The sequence below is a fragment of the Crocuta crocuta genome, unplaced genomic scaffold, assembly GCF_008692635.1.
Source record: "Crocuta crocuta isolate KB4526 unplaced genomic scaffold, BGI_CrCroc_1.0 scaffold119, whole genome shotgun sequence".
Classification (NCBI taxonomy): Eukaryota; Metazoa; Chordata; class Mammalia; order Carnivora; family Hyaenidae; genus Crocuta; species Crocuta crocuta.
This window is the reverse complement of record NW_027551562.1, coordinates 10,351,056-10,358,890: the sequence shown is the minus strand read 5'-3', so window position 1 is coordinate 10,358,890 and position 7,835 is coordinate 10,351,056.

The window sequence follows — 7,835 nt, the reverse complement described above, 5'->3', positions numbered from 1 at the left end:
CCCCCCGCTGCAGGCTGAGGACAGGCAGGGGGCCGACCCGCAGGCACAGGTCCAGTGTGTGAACACAGGGAGGGTCCCTCCAGCCATCCCGGGAAGGGGAGCTGCAGCCGGGCCCCGCGCTGACCCACGGCCTTTGCCGCCCCGGAGCTCCCTTTCCGGGAACAGACCAGCAATGCGAACTGCGAGCAGAGAATGGGTCGCGCGGCGTCCTGCTCCCTCTGCACCCGGCCGGGACCCTGTCCTGCAGGCAGCCCCGGGAGGATGGGGGCTCCAGGGCAGCAGGCCGGCCTCCTGGCTCGTCTTCCCACGCTGGACAAGAACCCCGCCCAGCCTCGTGGTTTGCAGGGGTGACGAGCCTTAAGATTCAGTCGGGTGTTTCTCAAAAGAACCAACGCCAGGGCACAAACAGCCCTCGTGGGCACACACAGCCCCTGCCCAGCGCCCTGTGCCCACCTCACCTGGACGTGCTCCGATGCGTGGAGAACACAGGTGCCTTTCTAGGGATCAGGGCGTCTCTGACCTCTGGACCTTAGCGCTCCCTGCTTCCTCCCCAGGATCGCTCCCGCCCCTATGAGTCTTGGTCTCCATCACTCATACTCTGCTTCCTGTCCTCCACGTTTAAAAACACAGAGCTCACCGCTTTGAACTTGGGTCTACATGAGCCTGCAGCCAGCAGTGTGTCCACACACACCCTGGTTCTCCCCATCTGCCTCCCAACATGCTGGCCAGGTCAAGACGGAACCGTAAGACAGAAAGAAGGGTGTTATCGAATCTTGCCATCCCAAGCGGACCGCACACCCCCTAAGGCAGGCAGGTGTTTAGACCTGACACTTTCTGCGGCGGGCCCTTCTCCTGTGCAGCTGTCTCTTGCAGTGCCCTTGACAGCACCCGCTGCGTCTCTATTCCGGGTGGTCGCCCGAGAAGCCTCTGGAAGCCCGAGGGCTCGTGCAGGATGCTCATCTGCACCGTGCTGCTCCACGTTTGCATCCTCGTAGGTGCCTACGGAGCAGGTTACAGGAGGGACCCATGCTGGCTTCCGGTCCCAGGGAGCCCTCCTCGGGTCCACTGAGGACATTAGTGCACCTCCCATCCCAGCGTCCTGGGTGCAGCTGTTTCCTTTCGGCCGAGAGTCGCCTGGAATGTATACTTCCATCCTGTGACTTTTCACCTTTCCCTAACTTGTATCTGCGATGTTCCTCCCCGGAGCGCCATACAGCCGGGTCTTGTTTTCTCCATCTTTCTGTGGCTTTCTCTGTATAGGATCGTGTTATCTGAAAATAGGGAACGTTTTACTTCTTCCTTACCCATTGCTAACCTTTATTTCTTTTTCTTGTCTGAATCCCGTGGCCAGGACTTCCAGCACTACGTTGAATAACAGTGGTGAGAGAGGACATTCTCGGCTCTTCCTGACCTCAGGGGGAAAGCGCTCAGGTTTCCCCCACTGAGTATGATGTTAGCTCTGGGTTTTTCATATATGGCCTTTATTATGTTGAGGTATGTTCCGTTTTGTAAACCTACTTTGTTGAGGGTTTATGGTCATGGATCGATGCTGTACTTCAACGCCTTTTCTGCATCTATTGAAAGGATCATATGGTTTTTATCCTTTCTCTTGCCGATGTGATGTATCGTACTGATCGATTTGCGAATATTGAGGCACCCTCTGCACCCTGGAATAAATCCCACTTGGCTGTGGCGAATGATTTTTTAATGTACTGCTGGATTCACTTTGCTAATATTTTGCTGAGTATTTTTACATCTATGTTCACCTGAGCTATTGGCCTGTAGGTTTATTTTTTAGTGGTGTGTTTATCTGATTTTGGTATCAGGGTAATACTGGTCTCATAGAATGAGTTTGGAAGACTTCCTTTCTCTTCTATTTTTTGGAATAATTTGAGAAGAATAATATTAACTCTGCTTTAAATATTTGGTGGAGGGGCGTGTGAGTGACTCAGTTGGTTAAGCATCCGACTTTGGCTCGGGTCATGATCTCACGGTTTGTGGGTTTAAGCCCCGCATTGGGCTCTGTGCTGACAGTGCAGAGCCTGCTTGGGATTCTCTCTCTCTCCCTCTCTCTCTGTCCCTCCCCCACTTGCACTTTCTCTCTCTCTCAAAATAAATAAATAAACTTTTAAAATATTAAAATAAATAAATGTTTGGTAGAATTCCCCTGTGAAGCCATCTGGTCCTGGACTTGGTTTTTGGGAGTATTTTGATTACTGGTTCAATTTCATTGGTAGTAACTGGTCTGTTCAAAATTTCTATGTCTTCCTGATTCTGTCTGGGGAGGTTATATGTTTCTAGGAATGTGTCCATTTCTTCCAGGTTTTCCAGTTTGTTAGCATGTGATTTTTCATAATATCCTCTTATAATTCTCTATTTCTGTGATGTCAGCTGTTATTTTTCCTCTTTCATTTCCGATTTCATCTGTTTCTTGCCCTTTCTTTTCATCAGTCTAAGAGTTGATCAATTTTCTTTATGTGTTCAAAAAACCAGCTCCCGGTTTCATTGCTCTGTTCTTTGTTTTTTAGTCTCTATTTCATTTTTTTATGCTCGAATCTTTATCATTTTCATCCTTGTCCTGGCTTTGGTCTCTGTTCTTCTGTTTCTAGCTCTTTCAGGTGTAACTTTACCTTGTTTATTTGGGATCTTTCTTGCTTCTTGAGGCACAAATGTCTCTCTTCGATCACCTTTGCTGTGTCCCAAAGATTTTGGCCATTGTGGCCTAACAGGCGCCCCATTCTGGAGAATGTTCTATGTGCACTTGAAAAGAATGTGTATTCCACTCTTTTAGGATGGAATGTTTGGATATATCTGTTCAGTGTGTCATTCAGAGCCACTGTTTCCTTGTTGATTCTCCATTCAGGTGAGCTGTCCATTGATGTCAGCGGGGTGCTATGCTCCATTAGGTCCTTTATGTTTGTTATTAGTGTCTTTGTGTTTTGGGAACTACCATCTTGGTCCATAAATATTTTCAGTTGTTCTATCTTCATGTTAGATTGTCCCCTGTAAGATTCTGAAGTGTCCTTCTTTGTTTCTTCTTGCAGGCTTGTTTTGAAGTCTATTCTGTTGATATAAGTATTGCTATTCTGGCTTTCTTTTGACTTCCACTTGCATGATAAATGCTTTTCCACTCCTTCACTTTCAATCTGCAGGTATCCTTAGGTCTGAAATGGTCTCTTGTAGGCAGCATAAAGATGGGTCTTGCCTGTTTATCCATTCTGTCACCCTATGTCTTTGGTTTGGAGTGTTTAGTCCATTTATATTCAAAGTAATTATTGACAGGTATGTATCTCATGCCATTTTGTTTCTTGTTTTATTAAAGGTTATTGTTTTTTTAGTTCTCTGTTCCTTTCTTCTCTTGTTCTCTTCTCTCACATCTTGCTGGCTTTCTTTAGTGGTTGGATTCCTTTCTCTTTATTTTCTGTTTGTCCATTATAGGTCTTTAAGTTGTGGTTACCATTAGTTTTATATACAACCTCTTCTGCATATAGCAGTCTGTGTTCAGTTGATGGTCGCTTAAGCTTGAACACATTCTTTATGCCTTCCCACCACACCATGTTTTAGGTATATGGTATTATACTTTACCTCCTTTTATTTTTATTTCTACATTATTTTCTGAATCCTTTGACTGAATGTAGTAGATATACTTAATTTTGCTGCTTTTGTGCTTCCTACTTTTTTTTTTTTTTACTCTACTTACGGTCTTTTCTTTTCACTCAGCGTCCCCCTTAACATTTCTTGTAGGGCTGGTTTATTGATGATAAATTCCTTTAACTTTTGTTTGTCTGGGAAACTCTTTCCCCCTCCTTCTGTTCTGAATGACGGCCTTGCTGGAGAGAGGATTCTGGGCTGCAGTTCTCCTCTTTCAGCACTTTGAATATAGCATGCCACTTCCTTCTGGCGTGCCAAGTTTATGCTGAAAAATCTGCCAATAGCCTAATGGGGTTTCCCTTACATGTAACTTTTCTTTTCTCTTGCTGCTTTTAAAATTCTCTATCACTTTTTGCATTTAATTATCATGTGTCTTGGTGTGGACTTCCTTGGGCTGATTTTGATGGAGGCTTTCTGTGCCTCCTGCATCTAGATTTCTGTTTCCTTCCCCAGATTCAGGAAGTTTTCAGATATTATTTCTTTAAATAAATCTTCTGCCCCCCCCCTTACTCTCCATTCTCCTTCTGGGATCCCTTTAATGTGAATGTGATTACACTTGATGGTGTTGCTGAGCTCCTTTAACCTATTCTCAGCATTTATCATTCCTTTTTCTTTCTGTTCAGCTTGGTTGCTTTTCATTACTCTGTCCTCCAGGTCTCTGATCTGTTCTTCTGCCTCTTCTAATCTGCGATTAATGCCCTCTAGTGTATTTTTAATATCAGTATCAAGTTCTTCATCTCTTATTCATTCCTTTTTATATTTTTCTATCTCTTTGTCGAAGGTCTCACTGGGATCCCTCACTCTTCTCAAGTCCAGTGAACGTCTTTATGACCATCACCTTGAATTATTTATCAGGCATGGCTCATCTGTATTTCATTTAGTTCTTTTGCTGTGATTTCGTCCTGTTCTTTGATTTGGGAGACGTTCTTCTGTTTCATTTTGTCCAGCTTTCTGTTCATTTCTATGTGTCAGGGAGGTCAGCTACACCTCCTGATCTTGAAAGTAGTGGCCTTATGAAGAAGAGAGTTGGTGGTGCCCTACAGCAAAATGCCCCTTGTTCACCAGAACAGTGTACTTCAGTGCTGTCTCCTGTGTGAACATGAGATTGATGAGTAGACATGCATTCTACTGCTGTGGCTGAGCTGCACTTGCCTTCAGACTAATTGGCTGCGATGGCCCACCTTGCCTGTTGTGGGCCAGGGTTGGTTCCCTGTGCTGTGAAGGGGCCAGTCTGGGGCTGCTATGGGCTTGTAGTTCGGTGGTGTCAGCAGTGAAGCCAGATGCGTGCCCTCAGCCTGTTTGCTGGGGCTGCAGTCANAAGCGAAAGTCGGATGCTTAACCAACTAAGCCACCCAGGCGCCCCATGAATTGCCCTCCTTTTTAAGGCTGAATAATATTCCCTTGTTTACATACACATCCATTTTGCTTTTCCATTCATCTGTCAATCGTGAATAAGGCTGCTATGAACATGAGTGTAAAAACATCCCTTTGAGCCCCTGCTCTCAACTCTTTTGTGTATATATACCCAGAAGTGGAGTTGCTGGGTTGTAAAGTAATTCTGTTTTTAATATTTTGAGGAGTCACCGTACTTTTTCCCCAGCAGTTATATCATTTTACATTTCCACCAACAGTACACACAGTTTCCAATTTCACTAAATCCTGGCCAGAATGTGTCATTTTCTGTTTTGCTGATAGTAGGAACCCTACTGGGTGTGAAATCATATCATCGTTTAGATCTGCATTTCCCTAGTGATTCATGATGTTGAGCATCTTTTTGTATACTTATTTGCTTTGGGAAAATGTCTATTCCTGTCTTTTGTCCGTTTTTGAATGAGATCATTTGGGGGAGGGGTTGTAGTTGAATTTTTTAAATGATTTTTATTTATTTCTGAGAGAGAGAGAGAGAGATCAGGGAAGGGTCAGGGAGAGAAGGAGACACAGAACCTGAAACAGGCTCCATCCTCTGACCTAGCTGTCAGCACAGAGTCGACGCGGGGCTCAAACCCATGCACTGTGAGATCATGACCTGAGCTGAAGTCGGATGCTTAACCAACTGAGCCACCCAGGCACTGTAGTAGTTAAATTTTAAGAGTATATATTATGGATATTAATACCTTATCATGTATATGATTTATAAATATGTTCTTTTTCTGTGGGTTGCCTTTTACTCAGTGAATAGTATCTTTTGATACAATTTTTTTTTAATTTTTATGAAGTCAATTTTGCCTACTTTTTGTGTGTGTGTGTGTGTGGTTGTTACCTGTGCCCTTACTGTCATATAAAAAATATTAGGGGCACCTGGGTGGCTCAGTCGGTTAAGAATCTGACTTCAGCTCAGGTCATGATCTCACTGTTCGTGGGTTCGAGCCCCGTGTCGGGCTCTGTGCTGACAGCCTGCTTCTGATTCTGTATCTCCCTGTCTCTCTGACCCTCCCCTGCTCACGCTGCCTCTCTCTCTCTCTCAGCAATAAATTTTAAAACATTAAAAAAATTTTTTTAATAAAAAAAATCAGTGTCCAATCCAATGTTGTGAAGATTTCCACCTTTGTTTTCTTCTTAGAGTTTTATTGTTTTAGGGCTTATCCTTAGATGTTTAATCAACTTTAAATTAACTTTTATACATTGTTTGAGGGTAAGGCTCCTGCTTCATTCTTTTTCACATGGACATCCAGTTTTCCTGACATCATTTATTGAAAAGACTGTCTTTCCCCATTGAATGGTCTTATTCCATTAGTTTATATGCTTGTCTTTAGGCCAATACCATCCTGTTTTGACTACTGTAGTTTTGTAGTAAGTTTTGAAATGAGGGAGTGTGAGTCTTCCTGGTTGTAGGTTTTTTTCCAAAATTGTTTTGGCTACTAGAGAGCCCTTCAGATTCCATATGAATTTTAGGATATTTTTTTTTTCTGCAACGCACATCATTAGGATTTCAATAAGGATCGCATTGAATAATCTGTAGATCACTTCTGGTATTTTGACATTTTTACAATATTGTCTTCTAATCCACAACCACGGGATGTGTTTCCATTGATTTTTGTCTTCTTCAGTTTCTTTCAGCAGTGCTTTGTAGTTTTCATTGCATGAGTCTTTCATTTCGTTGGTTAAGTCCATTCCAAAGGGTCTAATTCTTTTTCATGTTATTGTAAATGGGATCGTTTTTATAATTTCCTTTTCAGATTGTTCATTGCTTTAGTGCAGAAATGCAACTGATTTTCATGTGTTGGCTTTGGGTCCTGTTCATTTGCTAAATTCATTTACCACTTTGAACATCTCTTTTGTGGAATCTTTAGGGTTTTCTACATATAAGATCACATCATTTGCAAAGAGAGATCATTTTACTTCTTCCTTTCCAACTTAATGTCTTTTATTTCTCCTTGTCCAACTATTCTGGCTAGAGCTTCCAGTACTATTTTGAATCTAAGTGGAGAAAACAAGTATCCTTGCCTTGTTCCTGATCTTGGAGAGAAGGCTTTTAGTCACCATTAAGTATGATGTTGATTGGCTGTGGGATTTTCATACATGCCTTTATTATGTCAAAGTATTTTCTTTCTTATTTTGTTGAGTGTTTTTATCATGAAAGTGAGTTTATCAGATGATTTTCTGTATCAGTCGAGATGATTTGTGGTTTTTATCCTTCATTTTGTTGATGGGGCATATTACATTGATCAGTTTTTGTATTTTGAAACTTCTTTGCATCCAAGAGATAAATTCTACTTGGTCATAGTGTATTATCCTTTTAATATGCTGCTGAATTCTGTTCCTTAGTATTTGGTTGAGCATTTTTGTATCAATGCTCATAAGGGATATTGGTCTGTAGTTTTCTTGTACTGACTGTCTGGTTTTGTTGTCAGGGTCTTGCTGGCCTTACAGAATGAGGTAGGAAGTTTTCCCGGCTCTACAAAATTCTGGAAAAGTTCGAGAAGGACTGGTGTTAGTTCTTCTTTAAATGTTTTATAGAATCATCAGTGAAGCTGTCAGGTCCAAGACTTTTTTGTTGGGATATTTGTGACTACTGAGTCAATCTCCTTGCTAATAGGTCTATTCAGATTTTCTATTTCTTTATGATTTACTCTTGGTAGGGATTTTTCCCCCAGGAATATATCCATTTCATCTTAAGTTATCCTAAATTTTGGTGTACAATTGTTCCTATTACTCTCTTATAATCATTTTTATTCCTGTGGGAT